Genomic DNA, 19907 nt, shown 5'->3' with positions numbered 1-19907 from the left:
CACCAAATGCTTCCCGTTTCATCTTTCTTGGGCACATCAGGATGGGTGAGGAGCACAGGAGGAAAGCAAACCTGGACCCCATGAAGGAATCGGGGTGCTCAACAGATGGACACGTGGAATCCTTATGGAGAGTCTTTGACGCCTGGATGCAGGGCCTACCTTTGGCCCCATTTCACAGATGGAAGAGCTGAGGCTCATGGAAATGAAGTCCGCTGGCAGAGCTGAGACCAAACCTAGTCTAGTCTGGTCCCTCCACCACCCCGCTCGGGTCCTCAGTGCTGCATGGCTTCGCTGTCCACCTGCCCAAGGCCCCACACATGGGCAGCCAAGGGACCAAGCCCAGAAGTCCAGCTTCCCTGCCCCCCAGGGTTCCCAGAACCCAGGTCACAGCAGGGCCAGCAGACACCACCACCCGCCCTGGGCCGCCAGCTCCAGCCCGGGGGGTCAGCCCTCCCGGTGAGGCCGGGACTCGCAGGCCGGGGTGAGTGCACTGGGCCCACAGGAAGGCTGGGGCCCTCTAATGACTGGCTGGCTCCTCGCACCACCCACACTCCTGGGGAAGTGGGGAAGCGGCCGTCCAGGGGAGGGCCTGCTGAATCACGGGGCTGGCCCCCAACTGAAAGACACCCTGATACTTCCGCCTCCCTTCCTGGCTCCCCGAAGGCAGGCACCCAAAGACAGGGGACCGGAAGGGAGGAGGGGCCAGGACAGAGGGCCCCAGGGCGTGCAGCAGCCTGCCCTGGAGAGTAGGGACAAGGCAGCGGGGCAGGATGCCAGGTGCTGGGGGTGGGGGCAGTTTCTGACCAGGCAGGATGTGGCTGCAACCTCACTGTTTCGGAGGGGGAGCGGGTGTGTCAGCCTGCTGGAGCACACCCAGGCTCTCACTGCGAGGAGCGGCCTCTGGGCCCCTGCTGTCCTGGGGCTTTGCTTATGTCACCGTCCTAACTCCTTCCTGGTCTGAGGTGGGACCTGTCCCCAGCTCTGCTACAGGTGAGGGAGGCTTGGAGGGGTGGGAGAGAGCCCCCCACCTGTCCTGCAGCTCGGTCCTCTGTGGGCAATAAGTGACCAATAAAGCCCACCTCCTCAGGGGCCTCTCCGTCCAGTGTGAGCGTGTGGGGAGGGGTGGGAGACAGCGGAGTATCTGAATTGTCGGAATAACCCAACCGGAGTCAGGCCAGGGTGCGGCATGGCCCCAGCAAGAGACACGGCCGCTACCTCCCTGCTGAGCGAGCTTCATGGAGGGGACGGTCCCGTACTGGTCCCTGAGGCTCCCAGGGCCCCTCACAGCCCAGAGCTGTGCCCATTCCACTGTGCAGGGGAGGCATGGAGGGGCAGAGGGGCAGAGCCTGGGGGCCCAAGTCACCCAGCTGAGAATGACAGGGCTGGAGCCCAGCACTGGCCCAGTCTCGTGTGGAGGACCTGTCTGGGGGGTCACCCTCTAGCCACACCATGTTTCTACCTCACCTCTGCCACCAACTCACTGTGGGACTCCAGACAAGCCACCGCCCCTCTCTGATGGCGCTCTGGGGGACATCTGGAAAGAAGGTGTAGACTCCAAAGCCCTGGCTTTAGTCCCCAGGGGGCCAGGGACGAGGCAGCTGGCCCAGACTGGCCCCCAAGAGGAGACAGACAGCCAGGTGGTCAGGGGGTGAGTGGGGGGCGGGGGAGCCAGCAGCCTAGATGCTCAGCTGAGCCAGAGACCTACATGGGCAGGGGTGGGGAGGGGGAGTTTGGCTTTGGGCAAGCCTTTCGGCCTGGTCTGACCTATTGTCACCAGATGCTGCTGGAGGACAAGGTCTACAGCACACAGCAGGTGCTCATTAAAGGCACAGAGAGGCAGCCTGCGGATGGAGGGAAGGGCGTGGTCTCAGTGGTGGGCGGGACCACAGCCTCAAGGGGACAAGGGCTGGGGCAGAGGGAGGGAGCTGGGGAAACTCTGGGCCCCCTCCCTGTTCCTGCCCAACCCCCAGGGCCCTGGGGAAGAGCGGGATCCCCCTCAGGCAGGGAGTGCCAGCACAGGGACCTGTGACTCAAGGTGACTAAACACCCACAGCTGGAACAGCTCCCCGACAGGAATGAGGGCCCAGCCCAGAATCCTCACAAGCCCAGGAGGTGCAAACTGTTCTGGGCACCCTTCCTTTTTTTTCTCAAAACTTTTTTATTGTGGCAAAATTCAGTTTTAACCGTGTTTAGGTGTATAGCTCAGCGGCATTAAGTACATCCATCTCCAGAATGCTTCGTCTTATAAAAGTGAAACTCTGTCCCCACTGAACACTGACTCCCACTGCCCCCTTCCCCAGCCCCCGGTAACCACCATTCTCCTTTCTGTCTCCATAAACATGACTACTCTAGCTATTTCACACAAGTGGAGTCGTACAATATCTGCCCTTTTGTGAACATATGATCCTCAAGCTGCATCCATGCTGTAGCAGGTGTCAGAATGTCCTTCCTTTTCCAGGCTGAGTAATATTCCTCACACCCATTCTATAAATTGGGAAACTGAGGCTCAGGGCGAGAAGTCATGTGCCCAACTTCACACTGCCTGTCAGGGGCCACCTTCAAACCCAGATCTGGGGTGGAGCCAGACAAGCAGCACTTCCAGCGGATCCCCGGGGCAGGAAAGCATCCTAAGAGAAGGGGGGCAGATTCAAGGGAGTCAGGACCCCTTTTCCCAGTTAGGGCAAGTGCACTTTTCAGGGGGTTTCCTGCAGCAGTGTATTCACCACCACCCCCTGCACTGAGCCCTCCGGAGCCAGTACCGCCCAGGCAGAGGTATGACACAGCCTCTCTCAGGGGGCCTTAGCTTCCCGTCTGGAAGGGAGCAAAGATGTGTCATGGATATGCCCACGTTCTGTATAAGGCGGTCAAGGTACCAAGGGGCGCGTGACCCAGGCCTCAGCACGCCCAGACACCTTCCTTCTCACAACGCCACTGCCGACACTCCTGGTCCAGGCAGTGGGGAGGTGGGGGGTGGGGGTGGGGAGCAGGACTTGGTTTCCCCACCCATAATGCACTTGATAACAGATACCTCGCCATGCTCCCAGGACTCTCAGGAGTTCACAGGAGTGAGGTTCACCAGACTGCCTGCCTGGTGGGAGCCCCGGGCAGGTGGAGAGCAGGGAGCAGTGGTAATGGGGGATTAGAGGGAAAGGCCCGGCTGGGCCAGCCTGGACTCTGCCACTCAGCAACAGAGTGACACTGGCAGGTAACCTCACCTCTCTGAGCCTTGGTTCCCGCATCTGTGGAATGGGGCTACAGTAGGCACAGACCTGGCCCCCCACAGCAACCCTGACTTCGACAGACAGTTGATGGGTAGATGAAAAGAGCGCAGAAGCAGAGCACAAAAGAAGGAAACAGAAGAAGGAAAAGCATCTGCAGAGACCTGCCCCGACACCTGGCAAAGAGACAGAGGTAGCTGGGGCCTGGCATACAGGAGGCCCGCAATAATTAGACCCTGGTCTGTTAAATAAGCCACTCGAATGCAACGGGACCTTTTCAGAGGAATAAAAGTGCTCTCTATGTGATGCCGTTTGGGGAAAAAGCGAGAGCCAGAATCATAAATAAACACAATTCCATGTGGATAAACCCTGACCAACTCCCTGGCGCTGTGGGCAAGGGCTCCCTCTTGGAGTGGGAACAGGGGGCAGAATGAAAGGAAACTGTAATTTTTTACCAGCATGCATTAGCTTTGTGATTGAAAAGTCGTGTAGCATTCAAAATAAATAGAATCTAAAAGAAAAGAAAGCCAAAACTGGCGCTCAGGTGGAGAGAGACGCGGTGTTCTTTTGTGGCTCTCGGCGGGGGGCAACCTCAGGACGGTGATGGGGAGTCAGGGCAGGAGGGGTCTCTGCCCCAGGAGATGGAGAATTTGGAGAGGGTCCTGACCAGAGGACAAAGATTACAGGGATGAAATCGAGGTGGCTGAGAAAGACGAAAAGGCCAGAGGCCCTGCCGTCCACTGTGCTCCGGTCCAGCTAATCCTCCTTCTTCTTAAATCACCATAAGCTACAGACTGTGCCCTTCAAGAGGTCAGGGCTTAACGCCCATGCAGCGAGGTGGGGTTCACCCTGGCTGCACCCGGTTAAAGCTCGTGGGCAACACACCAGTGAGGGCGGGGCCGCAGGACAGGGGCCGCTCCAGGTCCGTCCCAGTCCCTGCTGTTCATCACTGTTATCTGCACCGCGGGAAAACTGGAAACAACCCAGATGCGTGTTACTGGGTGCCTGGTTAAACACCTATCGAATAATCAGATGATGGAATGCTATGAAATAATAAAAACGTGTTAGAGCGAAACACTCAATGACTTGATGACGTGACTAAACACGTTAAATGCAAAAAGGAGGCAGCGATCTGAAAAAGAATGAATGTGCGTCCGTGTGTAACCACATCACTCTGTGGTACAGTGGAAATTATCACAGCATAAACTCACTACACTTCCATAAAACTTGGAAAAGCGGGAAAAAAAAAAGTAGGCAATGAAATTGTGATAGAGTAAACCATTCGCAATCACTTGGACATATATTTGAAAAACGCTGTCAGTGAGATTAGACTGCTGTTTATAATCTTTTTTCACTCTAAGCGTACCTCTATTTTCTATTACAAACGTATGTTAACTACAAAAAAAGATGTTTTAAAAACCAAGATTCCAAAGGATCAAGAATGGCTAAGACAGGAGTTGCCGTCGTGACTCAGTGGTTAACGAATCCGACTAGCAACGATGAGGCTGCAGGTTCGATCCCTGGCCTCCCTCAGTGGGTTAAGGATCCGGCGTTGCCGTGAGCTGTGGTGTAGGTTGTAGACGCGGCTGGGATCCCGAGTTGCTGTGGCTCTGGCGTAGGCCGGTGGCTACAGCTCTGATTGGACCCCTAGCCTGGAAACCTCCATATGCCGTGGGAGCGGCCCTAGAAAAGGCAAAAAGACAGACCAAAAAAAAAAAAAGAATGGCTAAGACAATGTGGAAGACTCATGTGGGAGGAGACTTACTATAAAGCTCTAGGAATTCAGCCGAGGGGGTGCTGATGTAGGATAGATGGACGGACCAGAGGACTTGAAAAGTGGGCCTAGAGACAAACCCCCAAATTTCTGGAAACGTAGACATGACAGCACTGGCTTTGCAGGCTTAGGGGAAAAGGATGGGAATCCATACATGGAACTGGTTTACTACATGGAAAAAACACAGCCCCATCTGCCTCCTCATGTGAAAATAAATTCCAATGAATTAAAGACCTCAAGCAAAACTTGAAAATGTTTAAAGAAAAATCAGATTATCCTAATGTCTTTAAGACAGAGAAGGATTGAAGGTTTTCTTATTTATTTATTTATTTTTTTGCTTTTTAAGGCAGCACCCGCCAGCCTGCACCACAGCCACAGCAACACAGGATCCGAACTTCGTCTGCGACCTACACCATAGCTCACAGCAACGCTGGATCCTTAACCCACCGAGCGAAGCCAGGGACGGAACCCACATCCCCACGGTTCCTCGTCGGGTTTGTTACCATGAAGGGAACTCCCAAGACAGGGAAGGATTTCTTATCAAAAGTACAAATCCTTACAGGAAGAGACTGACCTATTGATCATATTGAAGTTAAAATGTATGTACATCGAAGGACATAATAAAAAATAAGTGAGAGGATTCTCAAACTCGGAAGAGAGTTATGCAATGGTCACAGCTGCCAAAGGATCAATATCCAGAACAAACACAGAGCTTCTACAAATATACAAAAAAGACAATCCAACAGGGGAAAAACAGCAAAACATATGAACAGACAATTCCCAGGAAAAAAAGACAAATGGGAAAGTCATGTATGAAGTAATTCTTAATTTCATTATTAATCGGGAGACGCACATTGAAACAATCACGTGCCATTTCACTCCCCTGCGAATGGCAGAAATGTTGACTTCTTAGATTAAGAGACAGAACGTATACACCCTTGAACCCAGCAATTTCACTCCTGGTTAAAGATCTTAGAGTCGCTCTACACACACACATGCAAAGCCATGGTGAAGAAGGACCACTCGAGAGGTGTTCCCAAGAGCAGAAAACCAACAACCTAAATACCCATCGACAGGAGAAAGGATATGTTGCTCTAATCATAGAGCTGATTGCTAAAGCAACGAAAGGTGATGAACGTTAGCTACACACACCAACGTGGACAGACCCTGAGACGACGCTGAGCCAAAAACCAAGCTATAGAGGAATACACACGTTATGGGAGGTTCTCTATAAGGTGTAAATCCCAGTGTGGCGAAGGTATGAAAACATGCATGGAAAACCCCAAAATCAAGGTGATAATTTCATGTAGAGAGGAAAGAAAACGCGCCTGGGGAAGAGGCTTTGATTGGGCCTGAAATGACTTGAGAGAGGGAGAGAGGAGGTGTGTGAGTGTGTGTGTGTGTGTGCATATCCGAAGCAATTACTTTGGGTCTGACAAAGTTGACAAAAAGAAAAAAAAAAAAAAAAAAAAAGAGTTCCCGTCGTGGCTCAGTGGTTAACGAACCTGACTAGCATCCATGAGGATGCAGGTTCGATCCCTGGCCTCGCTCAGTAGGTTAAGGACTGGGTGTTGCCGTGAGCTATGGTTGTAGGTTGCAGCCACTGCTTGCATGCAGCTTGGATCCTGCGTCGCTGTGACTGTGCTGTAGGCCTGCAGCTTCAGCTCCGATTGGACCCCTAGCCTGGGAACCTCCATGTGCCGTGAGTGTGGCCCTAAAAAGACAAAAGACAAAAAGAAAAAAAAAAAAAGTCTGACAAAGTTGAGTCCCAGGTACAAAGACACCTGTTCTAGTTTTGTACTTTCTGTGTGCTTCAACTACGGCACATACACTTTACCCAAACAATCCTCTACTTTCAGCCTTCCTGGCTGGTCCTCTCTCTATTGGATGACGGCCGAGCCAGCAGATTCAGCACTGGCCTGCCCCCGGCTGGCTCAGCAGCACCTGCGGCCTCTGAGGATACTGCAGAAAGCAGCATCACCCTGGCCTGGTCCTGCCCCGCCCCCCAGGGAGACGCAGAAGTGAGTGGGATGCAGCCCGATCCTTCCCACTGCGCAGCGCACGCAGGTGGAGAGAACAGGATCAGGTTCCTCCAGCAGGGCTGGGGCATCCCTAACCCCGGAGGGTCAGAGAGGCAACCCCGAGAGCCCCACCCCTCCCCTCCTGTCTCCTCCCCTCCCCCTGGCAGCAGGCAGATCTCAGGGAGTATGAAGAGCAATAGCTTTGAAGTTGGGGAGACATGGGTTCAAATTCAGCCCTAGCATGAAACAATTCCATGGCTCCAGGCAAATTATTTACCCCAAGCCTCTGTTTTCAGCAACTTTAAAACAAGAACAGGAGTCCCCTGGTGGCTCAGTGAGTTAAGGATCTGGTGTTGTCACTGCTGTAGCAGGGGGTTTGATCCCTGGCCCGGGAACTTCTACATGCTGTGGGTGTGGTCAAAAAATTAAAAAATAAGGAGTTCCCGTCATGGTGTAGCAGAAACAAATCCGACTAGGGACCATGAGGTTGTGGGTTTGATCCCTGGCCTTGCTCAGTGGGTTAAGGATCCGGCGTTGCCATGAGCTGTGGTCACAGATGCGGCTCTGATCTGGTGTTGCTGTGGCTCTGGCGTAGGCTGGCAGCTACAGCTCTGATTGGACCCCTAGCCTGGGAACTTCCGTATGCCGTGCGGGTGCGGCCCTGAAAAGACAAAAAAGACCAAAAAAAATAAATAAATAAAAATAAAAAATAAGAACAGTGCCACCTACTTCATAGATTTGTACACAGTAACCCCAAACATTTCTGAGAGATACTGAGTGATAATAAAACGGAAGATGCTGACCGGTATAGAAAATGTATGACATATCACGTGTGATAAAATGATATAAAATGTCACAAACGGACAAAAACTTTATGATTCCAGTACTGGCTACTAAATTTGGTACTTTTGTGAACAGTAAAAATACTTGGGGAGTAAAACAAAAGACTTTCCTTAAGGCGTGGTTTGGAAGCTTGTGAATTTAAGAGAAGTCCCTGACGCCTAGTCTGTGAGAAAAGGCTGGCCCACCCTGCTCGCCCCATGGGGCAGCACGTGCTGGGACAGGGCGCAGGGAACCTAATGCCTCAGGGTGGGTGAGCTCAGCCCCCAGACGAAGGACTTTTCTTCTCCAAGCCTCAGTTTCCTCCACCATAAAATGGGAATGTCAGGGCCCACCTCAGAGGCTTAGTGTGAGAAATAAAAATAACAAAAGACACACGTTAGAGGACAATTCAACCTCCAGCACAGAGGAAAGTGCGTTACCATTACCCCCACGCACCTGCCACAGCGGAAAACCCTCCGGAATTCAGTGGGAAGCACCCAGGAGAGCGCGGAGCTGCAAGCACAACACCTCCGAGCACAGACCAGACTTCCCCGAGGCCCCCAGGACTCAGGCCACACTCAAGGGGCCAGGAGTTTCAGGACAGGACAGAGACGGAGAGCTGGAGGCTGTGCCCAGAGCCACCCCTTAGGTGTCAGGCCTGGCCCATGTTGCTGATTTCCTCCAGAGGCTTCTCACGGATGGGGAAGGGAGTCAAAGGAATGAGAGCTGCCCCCTTGGGCCAGAGGGTGACCCCCTGGGCGCTCCCGCCGGGCCTGCAGAGACCTGGCTTCCACACCTGAGCCCTGGCTGGCAGGCCACGCTGCGCGGACACAGGCACAGAGAGCCTTTTGTTAAAGGCCAAACAGAGAGGCTGGGAAAACATCCTGGTGGAGGGGGCTGGCGCCCCTCGTACCACACTCGGGGAGGCTGTCCTTCCACCCCCCAGGGAAGGGGGAGGGGCCGTCCCAAGAGGCCCCAGGAAGACACTGGGTGGCCGGCCTGGCCTGTCCGGGAGCGCTCTGCGCCTGTGACTGTGTGACTGTGCTCCCGGGTCAGCACCCTGGGGCCTTCTCTGTCCGGAGCCGCGGGGGAGAGGGAGGGCCAGCTGTCATCTGGTTCACACTCGGTCCCCCCCACCAGCCGGGTGAGTCAGCAGCTAGGGCCTGGGGGGCTGGGGGCGCCGCCTGGCTCCCATCCATCCACGCCACCAGAAGGGCACGCCCTCGCTTTCCGGTGAAAGCGGAGGGACGGGAGAGAGGCGGGTGGGAGGAGGGAGCAAGTTTCAGTTCCAAACTGCCCTCCTGTGGGCTGGGCCTCCCAAACAGGTTGGTCCTCAAGCAAATCCGCCAGGGTGCGGTGGCCTCCCGGTGGCCTGCCGGGGTGAAGGGTGACAGGTGCGGGACAGCCACCGGGCTTCCCACACTGACTCCCTGAGCCAGGCCCTCCCCTCACCCTGCCCGGCTGGCGTGGTCCTGACATGAGTTCCCGGTTTCTGACATGGACGGAGGGCTAGCACAGCGCCTGGCACTTCCTGGGCCTCGGCTCCCAGTCTCCACGAACCCAGTGCGGTGGTCCCCACTTCACCAGCTGTGGCCTTGGGAGAGGTGCTTCGCCTCCCCGGGCTGTGCTTTCCTCACCTAGGCTGATGAGCCTATTCCTGGCAGGGGGGCAGTGAGGACTGAACCAGGGAGCCCACAGAAAGCTCGGGGCTCAGGGCCCACCACGCCACGTGGTACGCCTCCATAATGGAGCTGTAACCATTATGGTGGGTTTTCTCGCTCCCTTTAGGGGTGTGAAGTCCGAGGCCCACAGAGGTTAAGTGACCTGCCCCAGACCACACAGCGAGAAGACAGTGGAAAAGGCCGCCCAGGCCTGCCTCTCCACTGTGCCCGTCGGTCTCAGAGGCCAGCAGGTCTCCTGGACCCACTTGGGCACCCAGAACCCTGGAAACGCTTCCAGGGACAAGACCCCCGTTTCCCGAGGGATGTGTGGAATCAAGGTCTCGGCAGGGAACCCCAGCAGGCCATCCTCGGGCGCCTCTGGCCCCTCAGGTACAGCCGTAAGGGAACTCTGGAAGGGAGCCCAGCTCTGGGTTGAGCCCAGAAACCAGGGGCTGGGGCTGGGCCCATGGGGACAGAGAGGCCTTGAAGACAGGTCCTGATCTGCTCTGAATACCGGCACCGCCTTCCCAGACCTGGAACAGGATGTGGGCAGGGACACCCAGAGGGAGCCTGCAGAAGCCTCTCCTCCTGGGGACCCAGGGGCCTGGCTCAGCTGGAGGGACCACCTCAGTGCTCCTGACCCAGGGCGCCAGCCAGATGGGACGCACAGGTAGGCATCTTTGTCAACAAGCCGCCTCTGTCAGGGGCGTGAGTTCGCAGTGACACCTCTGAGGGGGCCCAGGTGGCATGTGAGAGCCATGGAATTTTACAGCCACTTCTACATTGCTCTGGGCACGAGGCTGCAGCGCCGTGTCTATTTAATTTTGAGGTTTTAAGTCCTCGAGGGACGATTAAACACAGAACTTACTACGAGATGCGAGATGAGGTAGAAACGCATCGGGAAAGAGCGCAGGGGATGTTTGCAGCTGGAAATAAAAGCCGTTCTAGAAACCTCAGACACCCCCCAACCCCGCCCCGCCACACATTAGGAAGTTGCTAGAATCTGCGGCCCGAGGGAACCAGCCCCGCTTTCACACCGAGGGTGGCCAGAAGGGGACCAGGGTTGACCGAGTCTCCAGGGTCACCGTCGGCTGGCGTGGCAGGCAGGCCCCCCAGCCCCATGGCGCCTGGCAGGCTTCTCCCAAGTGCGGACTCCACAGGCCCGTGGTGACAGGTCCAGGGAATCAGCATTTTGAACAAGCTCCCCCACGCCCAAGAACCTGGAGAAAAAGACCCACAGAAGGTGGGGTGGAAAGAGCACAGGCCACTGCAATGAACGGACACTGGCGGCGTCCTGGCTCTGCCCCTCGGCTGCACAGCTCTGGGCAACGGCCCCCGTGCCTTGAGCCCTGGCCTCCTCGCCTGTGAAACAGCAGAACAACCACACCCGGGAGGCAGCGGCGGGTAAGACGGGCAACTTTACAGCGTCCCAGCACGCCACTAGGCTGGCACCGTGGCCACCGCGCCCAAGCTGCTGGAAGGACAGCAGGGCATCATCTACCAAGAGGCCAACTGCGGGCTCCCGCCAGAAGCATCCCGTGCGAGAAGAGGCTCCAGGGCAAGACCAGGAGAGAGAGGGGCAGGACGGAGAGCTGGGCACTGCCAGCCGAGGGACACATCTCTGCACAGACCTCGCTTCCCCCAGGGCAGTCCCGGCTGCCAGGCCAGCGGTCCCTCCTGCCCAGACCCATCCTGAGGCTGTCCAGCCCCAGCGGAGCACCTTTAGACCTGGGTCACGGGGCAACCCCTGCCTTCAACTCGCCTGTCCACGCTCAAGGCTAAAACCCGAGGGAAACGTCCGGAGGGAAGCAAGACCGAGCCTTGCTCCAGGACGGCCGGGGTCAGGCGAGTCGGCGCCAGGCTCAGGCCAAGTCAAGCAAGCGGCCCTGCTCCAGGCAGACAGAGGAGGGCGCAAAGCTGGAGGCCAAAGCCTCTCAGGCCGACCCCTGCCGCTCCTCCCTGGCACGGAGGAGGAATTCTGATCTCAGATAAGTAGGACCTGATGCTTCCTGCTCATGGCTGGCCAGAGAGACCTCGGCGGCCGGCCGGGGCGGGGGGTGGGGGGAAAGTTCCTCCAAACCAACAGGAAACTCCTACAGGGCAGGCCTGGCGTTGGCTGACCTTGTCCCAATAAACAGGGGAGTCAACTCGATCACACCCCAGGCGTTTCCCACCCCCACCCCCACCCCCGCTGCTGTAACTGCCCGGCAAACAGCTCGAAAGCCCCAGAACAGTGAGGAGGCAGGGCCCCTTCAGGCAGGGACTCTCCCACGGCTTTACCCTTACCTCGGAAAGAGGCCAGGGCGGACCATTAAATGAACGGGAGCAAGGTGAGACGCAGCAGCTCCACCAGGACTAGATTTTAGGAAAATGAGCAAAGGGTGGTGATACACGTGGGACAAACCCCCGCTGCGCACTCACATCTCTGGAGATGCGGTCCGAGGCTTGGGCTTCCCACGTGACTTTAAAAGCAAAACATCACGGTAACATAAAATGCCCAGGGAATTGTTGGCAATTACCCCCCCCAAAAAAAGAGGAGACTATTTCCTCTAAAATCCAGGCTGGGGAGGGCCAGGGAAGTGGATGCCCCCGGCCCCCAGCCCAGGGTTCCAGGGTCTGGTTCAAGTCCCACATCGCTGTCTTCCTTCCTGATGAGTTTGGGAGAGCTGCTTCCTCCCTCGGAGCCTCCGTTTCCACGTCTGTAAACAGGAGATCGAGGCCGCTGCCTGAGCGTCCTCCAATAACCCAAGGGGTCACAGAGAAGGGCGCTTTCACAAACTGTAAAGCAGTCTACACACACCCGCTACAACTAGGGAGCGCCTTCTGGGACACTCTGTGCTACCTTCCTGGTGTCAACACAGTTAACCTTCAAAACACCCCAGAGGGAGGCAGGGGGCTGCTCTCATCCTCTTTTCAGAGATGAGGAAGCCGAGGCTCAGAGAGGTGCAGGGACTGGCTCACAGTCACTTGTCGAGCACGTGACAACTGGGACTCAAGCCTAGGCCTGACGACAAAGTCTGGGTCCTAATGGGGCACACTCCTGCCTTTGGGAACCGTTTTCCAGAGTTGGCCGAGGAAGCCCCCGTCCCCAAAGATGCCACATGGCCAAATAAGTGTGGGGAGACACGACTTGCTGGCTCCCTCTCGACATCCTTCAAGGCTCTGAGAAGGCCTGCAGCGCAGACCAAGACAAGCCACTGTGCCCAGAGTCACCTGATCTCTGGGACCACAGAAACTGGCTGTTCCACGGAACATGCCTTGGGAAACGTGGTCACAAGACAGCATTAACAACCACCCGGACGGACACAACCCAGGAGTCCGTGATGCATGTTCACACCGGCCTCGAGAGGAGGACAGCCATGTGCTCCTCAGCTGGCCCCTGAGTCGAGAGAAGACAGAAGAATTCTGTCTCTGCCACCTCTGCCCTAGAAGCCCTGACTTACACAGAGGAGGGCAAAGGGCTGCAGGGAGAGATACGCTGCTCTTCGCCCTCTGGGCTGGGGAAGGCACCTGCCCGGAGGCCGCGGCTGGCCAGTCCTTACCCTGCGGATGGCTCTGCTATCTGCGTGTCGGCTGTCGGCGCTGAGGCTGGCCCACGTCTGTCGGGGCAGGGGCCTGGCATTCCTTCCGCTCCATGGAAGCTGCCTCCCTACGAGGAACCAAGAGCTGCTGTCAGCAGAGGTGTGTGCCACCCATGGTCTGAGTGCCTGCTCGGTGCCAGGCTGCGCTGTGCCACAGACGAGAGGGGATCGGTCTATGCGGAGATGCCAAATCAACAGTCACAACTGGCTCTTGAGCATCCGGGACCCTGCTGGGGCAGCCCCGACCCTATGGCACAAAGCAGAAGCACTAGGCCCAGGCTAGCAGGGTCGGGCGCTGCCTGAGCTGACTCCTGGGGAAGAGCGGGAGCTGAGAAAGAGCATTCCAGGCAGAAGGAACGGCACATGTTTGCCTGGAGGGGAGAGAAGAGGACATCTAGAGAGCGCTGAGCGGTCCAGCCTGGCCAGATCTGGGACTGGAGGCGGAAGTGGGGAGAGGTCAGCTACAGCGGGGTGAGCTGGATCCGGGCAGAGACATGGCCCCGGCCCAGACATACAACGTCCACGCAAACACAAAAGCCAGCCATCACCTGTAGTTAAGAAGCATTTAGTGAGCACCTACTACATGCCAGGCAGTCTGCTCAGAACGGTCCACAAGAGTGAACAAGACAAGCTGGGTAGGAGAGAGAGAGGTGCAATCGGACTACAGGCTGGGGCAGCCCAAACCAGCCAGGAACTGGAAGCATGACCCAGCCATCAGGCAGGGAAGGCCAAAGGATAAGGAGGCATTAGCGGGAAGGGAGCAAGGGGTTGGGGGGGGAATGGACACGGCTGCACAAAGGGACTGTGGAGCCTTCCAGCCATTGACACCACTGAGCAGGTATCACAGCTACTTGATGGTGGACACTAGGCTGGGGGAAAGAGGCAGGAGACGGTCCCCAGCCTCACAGGGAGCCAGTCAACAACGGGGCAATACTGCACAGGGTGATGACAGCTAGGCAGTGAAGCGCCAGGGGCTATAGAGGAACAGAAGCCAGGGGAGCCGGCCTCCACCTCCACCCCCCTCAGCAAGGAGTGGGATCCCCCCCGCCCCCACAACCCGGAGGCTGAGAGGTCCTGTCACTTGTCCGGGACAGAGGCGGGCCCAGAACTCAGGCCTCTAGACTCCCTGGCAGAGGAGTCTCCTAACCCTTCCTCTTGCAGGAAACACTAGCTGACCTCCCCCTATGTATTCACCCCAGCTAAGTCCTCGTCCTCTGGCTGCCTCTGGAACATTGCTAGTGTTATGCCGGCCGCTGTATCAACGTTCTCCTGCCTGCCTCTCCTCCCAGACCGTGGCCAGTGACTCTGTTCTCCTAGTACCACTGCCGGCCCAGGCCAGGCCCTTACCAAAGGATGGCTGAGGGAATGAATGAATGAGTCAAGGGACAGAACGATGCTGTGCTGGGCTTTAGGGCCCCACCTCCAATCTAGCTGACGCCCCACGAGGTCTCAGACCATCAGCCTGGAAAAATCCATCACCTCCACTCTCGGGAGAGGGCGTCAGGAACCAGGCTGATTCTTTTCCTCCACCTCCTAGAGGCGAGGTCCAGACCAAGCCAGGCAGCAACCCAAGGTCCGGCCGAGTTCTGACCTGAGTCCTGACCTACAGGGGCAGTCCACCCCACGCCCCACCCCCACCCCAGTCCAGAAAGGCCACTGAAAGTGTGCAGAGGAAACGGCTTCCTAGTAGGTGTGTCCCGGGGATGGAGCATCTGGGGGAAGTCATGAACATTTCTCGGGCCCTTGCTCTGTGGCCCACAGCCCCTGGAAGGCGAGGGGCATTCAAGCTAACCCCAAAGAATGGCTAAAACTGGGAGACAGGGAGGCAGCGGTCAGTATTCCTACCCCAGCACCTCTCCAAAAGCCAGTCCTCTGGCACCAGTCAGCTGTCCTTCCCTCCCCTTGTGAGCCAGAAGAAAACGTGACCTTCATGGAAGCAATGCCAGTGTGACTGGGCCACAGGCACTGCCCAGTTCCTCTGAACAAACTCCCACTGCCCCGTCCCTCCACAGGAAGGATCACAGCATCGGACCTCCTCCTCCTGCCTCCAGTCTGTCTGTCTGCCAGACGGTCTGCTCAGAGGGCAGGATACAGTTTGGCAGGGGTAAAAAGCACTCGTAATGGAAAAGGTGGGAGAGGCCTTTGGGAGCTTTTCAGCTGTCCCAGCCTTCCTCTGTAGTTGAGATCCAAATTCCCCTTCCCTCATCAAGCTCTCTCCCTCTTCATCCTCAAAAGGTTCCTGGGGGGTAGGGAAGCCTCCATCAAGGAGGAGTGTGGTCACCAAGGGCTGCCCCCCTCTCCAGCCAAATCTCCAGCAGGAGGAGGTTGCCAGACACCCCCCAACCACCACTCCTTCTTCCCAAAAAAGGCAGCAGTTGCATCAGCTAAGAACCAGCTCAATCTTGGTTCACTCCAGTCCAGACCAGGGGAAAGAAGCAGTCTACAAAAGGAGCAGAATCATCATGAACCTCAAATGCCGGCAGCTCAGCTCCTTCACCTTGGGAGCCAACTTTGCTGGACCTCCAGCCTGGACCTCATCAGACCTGGCTCTCCCGCCCATCTGGATGCACAGGACATCTGTAGGGTCCAGAGCCTCGGACCCTGGACCAGGTTTCCCAGGAATCTCAGTCCAGAGAGCCCCCAAGAACCTAGCCAGGGATCTGCCCCAGATCAGGGCACAGTTCCCGCCGGATCAAGGAGAGGGAGGGGTCCAGGAAAGAGGGGGGTGTCAGAAGCCCAGGAGAAGGGGCTTTTTTGAAAACGAAAAAAAAAAAAAAAACTACCAAGAAGAGATCCCAGAGGTGGAACCTCTAGGAAGGGGGTATGTGTGTGTGGAGGGGTGAGGATCTGGGGGAACCCAGGGGATGACAAGGGGACCTGGGGGAGCCGAGGCGGAAACTCCCGGTATGTAGAGCGCAAGGAGGCACTGGGGTGCCTGGGAGGGGGCTCGCGCGCCGCGGCACCGCGGAGAGGGTGGGGGCCCCAGCGACCCCGGGGATGGGGAACCCGGAGGAAGGCCGAACTGAGCTGCGGCAGGAGGCCTCCAGGGAGCCGGCCCCGGCGGGCAGAACCCGACCTGTCCAGGGCGCCCGGGGCCGGACAGCTGGCCGGGGACGTATAGGAGTGGATTTCGAGAGGTGACAGCTCGTGCCCCCTTCCCCTCCCCACTCTCTTACCTGAGCCCGCCGCGCCCGGCCGCCCAGCCGGCAGCTCCGAGCCCCCGCCTCGCCGTCCCGCCGCCGGCTGCAGCGCCCCTCCGGCGCCTCCTTTTGTTTGTCCCTCACTGCACCACTCAGCCTCCTCCGCCCCGGAAGTGACGTCACCGTCGGGCGCGAACGCGGCGGCCAGGGTGTTGCCATCTTTTTGAGGGGCGCAGTCTCCAAGCCTTCACCTCCTCCTCCTCTCCCTGCTGGCGCCATGTTGCTTTGGGGCGGAAGTAGCGGAGCCGGGGTTCGGCCCCCTTAAAGGGACAGGGACTGCTGTAACCTTGCCGGCTTGGGGACGAAGGGTGAAGCGGCCGAGGCGGGGGTGAGTAGCTGCTGCCTGAGCGTTGCTGCCCCGAAGTCAGGTGGCGTGGCGGGAGGGCCTGGTAACTGGTTCCGAGCTCGATTGTGCCAGACCCCTCGCTTCGTTTGCGCTGAAAGGTTGACCCAGCCGGGAGCCGTTGCGCGCGCTTCTCGCTGACCCGCACTCGGACACAGGGACCTTCCGGGCTGATCCTCTCTGCACCCCCATCCCCCACTCCCCCACCCCCAGCAGTCGGTGGGGAAGAGAGAACCCAATGCAACTGGACGAAATCTGAGCAGAGCCGGGTCTGGAACGGGGTGCCGGACTCCAGCTCTATGGATCCCGAGCCCTCGGAGTATCCAGATTGATAATAGTAACGGCAACCACGTTAAGACAGAATCCGTACATTGAAAGACAGTGCCTCCACTAAAAAGAAAAATGTTCAATACGCACTAATATGGGACGACTTCCAAGATAACTTAGATGGGAAAAGGAAGGAGCGAAAAGAACAGCGTTAATCATACTACCGATTGTTTTGAAAGAACGTGTTGTGGGGAGGGGTACGGGTGTCTGCGGGTGTGTGAACCAGCCGCCTTGTCAAATAAATGCGAGAGAAGTTGTTCACTGGGGTGGCCTCGAACAGGAGAACCGGGATCCTGGGGATCTGGACATGGGGGAAGAATTTACTACCGAGTGCACAGGTTGGTTAAAAATAAAGTGGGAAGATGAGAATAATGACCGGTTCTGGTTTATCTAGGGCTGACAGGTGCGTGCTTTCAGCTCTCCTGCTGGAAGGTCTTGTATTTCCCCATTACGGGAGGAACCAGGCTGAGAAATTAGGGACCTTAGTAATGTCGCATAGCCAGGAAATGAAAAAGCTGGAATTTGAGCCCTGGAGGAGTTTACACTAATGCCATCATTCTTGCTTATCCCCCTCTTGAGAAGCCTTTTTGTTTGTTTGTTTGTTTTTGTTTTGTTATCAACCACACAATTCACTTGGAACCTGACACACAGCAGAATCCAGTAACTGTTTATTGGCTGGAATGGTCAGGAGACAACCATAGTGTAGAATGAAGAGAAGCGCGCTTTGGAGCCCAGAACCCAATCTGGAGCCCAAGACTTGCTTCTTCCAGCCTTGAGACTCTGGACCAGGCACATACCTCCCAGAGCCTCCATGTCCCCTCCTGTAGAACTAACTACAATGACTGACGCTGAGTGCTCCCACCTGGCCTGCTTTACATGCCAATTAGCCCCATTTTACAGATCAGTAAGTGCAGAGAAGTGAAGAAAGTTGCCCACCACAACATTGTAAATCAACTATACTTCAATTTTTTTTAAAGTTGCCCAGGAGCTCTCTGGTGACACAGCAGGTTAAGGATCTGGTGTTATCATTCCTGTGGCTCTGGTTACTGCTGTGGCTTGGGTTTGATCCCTGGCCTGGGAACTTCTTTTTTTGCGGGGAGGGGGGAGCACTCTTGCAGCATATGGAGGTTCCCAGGCTAGGGGTTGAATCAGAGCTGCAGCTGCCAGCCTAACCACAGCCACAGCCATGCCAGATCCCAGCCACCTCTGCAACTTACGCCACAACTCACGGCCATGCCGGATCCTTAACCCACAGAGAGAGGCCAGCGATGGAACCCACCTCCTCATGGATACTAGTCACATTTTAACCCTCTGAGCCACAGCAGGAACTCCCTGGCCTGGGTACTTCTGCATGCTGGGTACTTCTGCATGTTATAAATAAATAACAGAGAGTTAGCAATGAGAAATCTTTCCCTCTGATGTCCCCCTCCCATTCCTTTGGCCCCTAGAGTGGCATCCAGCTTGCTGACGCAGACACTCTGCCCATGGAGCAAAGGTGTCAATATGGCAAAGTCCCAGGGTTATCAGATTGCCTGTGTGCTGGGACATCTAGCTGAGTGTGATCCCCCCATTTCTGTAGCCAGGAGGCCAAAGTCACTCCTGACCTAACAGACGTGGGGCCACATCCCACTCCCAGATGGCACTGCCAGCTTCCTGAAATATTTCCCAAATGCTCATCTCACTCCCTCATTCTTGTACCAGAGAGTGGTACAAGCTTTGGCTTCACAGCTGGGGGCCCTTCTCTGCTTTCCTAGGCCTTGGATTTTGGGGTAAGTCCTTTCCCCATCTGAGACTCAGTTCCTCCATCTGTAAAACTGACAGGACTCTCTCTCATCCTGGCATGAAACCTAGATGCATTCATTACTTTTTTCTGCCATGTGTAAAACTGCCCTACAGAGTGAGATTTTGATTTTGGAGCTTGATCCCATGCCAGGAGGAGGAAGGAGTGGGCTGCCTACTGGAATCTCATTTGAGATCCCTACCCACCAAACCTGTGCCCTGGGCTCCAGAAGCCATTTCTCCTTTGCCAGTTTGAAAGCCAAGAGGAACTATGTGTAAGTCAGTGAACTTGTTATAGTTCCTCAGACAGGCTGTCACCTCCCTTAGGGGAGAACCATTGACTGGACAAGTGTTGGGGCTTTTTGCCCAAGCTCTCAGCATGTGAAAGTTCCTGGTCCAGGGATCGAACCCACGCCACAGCAACAACCCAAGCCACTGCAGTGACAACACCAGATCCTTAACCCTCTGAGCCACAAGACAACTTCCAGATTTGACAAGTTTTCACCAGACACTTGTCCTACAGGGAGTCTGTGTTTTTAGATCCCAAAGAAACAGACAAAAAAATCAGGATTCATTATCTGCGAGAGATTTTTTTGTTCTGTTTGGTTAACTGATTTTTATGGAAAGCTTTAGAGGTTTCCATGTTAATAGCTTATTGTCACTGAAAGATTAAGTGGGCCAGGATCTGTGCTAAATGCTTTTGGGGGGGTGATTGCATTATTATTGTCCCCATTGTACAGATGAGAAAGCTGAGCCTGGTATGACACAACCAAGGTCCTGTCGCTAGTTCAGAGTGGAACTGGGACGTTTTATCTAAGTTATAAATCCAGGCTTTCATCATCTGTGGCTGCTGGCGTAACAGACTGGTCTTACCTGGTCCGCCCTCCCTAGGCTCCTATTCTAAAAGTGCCATGGATTGTGTTTTCTCAGTAAGTGGGGGGGGGCACCTACAGCATCTTTCCAGCACCATATAGACCTGCCCAGTAAAGAACTGACTCAGGAGAGTTCCCTGGTGGCTCAGCGGGTTAAGCATCTGTGGAGCAAGTTTGAACCTTGGCCCTGAACTTCTGAGTACTGCAGGCACAGCCAGAAAAGAAAGAAAAACTGACTCAAGCCAAATACCAAGTGTGCCTCTATTTTTTTTTTTTTAATTCTGTTTGCCTGCACCCACAGCATGTGGA

General features: G+C 56.0%; 2 protein-coding genes across 13 annotated transcripts in view; one reads left to right on the top strand and one right to left on the bottom strand.

Moving 5' to 3' along the window:
* The window catches only part of LRRC8A (leucine rich repeat containing 8 family member A), a 28870-nt gene extending 12503 nt beyond the window's left edge, over positions 1 to 16367 (bottom strand). The window contains exons 1-3 of one of the 4 annotated variants that reach the window (XM_013993913.2): positions 16254 to 16361; positions 13039 to 13145; positions 11783 to 12195 (exon numbers count right to left, since the gene is read on the bottom strand). The gene's annotated coding sequence lies outside the window, so the exon portion shown is untranslated. The other 3 variants (XM_001928850.6, XM_005660498.3, XM_005660499.3) reach the window with 3 other exon arrangements.
* The window catches only part of KYAT1 (kynurenine aminotransferase 1), a 36926-nt gene continuing 33492 nt past the window's right edge, over positions 16474 to 19907 (top strand). For 3 of the 9 annotated variants that reach the window (XR_002337758.1, XM_021069820.1, XM_013993919.2), the window contains exon 1: positions 16474 to 16605. The gene's annotated coding sequence lies outside the window, so the exon portion shown is untranslated. Of the gene's footprint in view, positions 16606 to 18277; positions 18717 to 19907 lie in introns of those variants that run through there. The other 6 variants (XM_003122209.6, XM_013993916.2, XM_013993917.2 and 3 more) reach the window with 5 other exon arrangements.

This window comes from Sus scrofa, chromosome 1 (genome assembly GCF_000003025.6).
Source record: "Sus scrofa isolate TJ Tabasco breed Duroc chromosome 1, Sscrofa11.1, whole genome shotgun sequence".
NCBI lineage: Eukaryota > Metazoa > Chordata > Mammalia > Artiodactyla > Suidae > Sus > Sus scrofa.
Note: the sequence above shows the minus strand (reverse complement) of the source record. Positions and strands in the feature narration are given on the sequence as shown.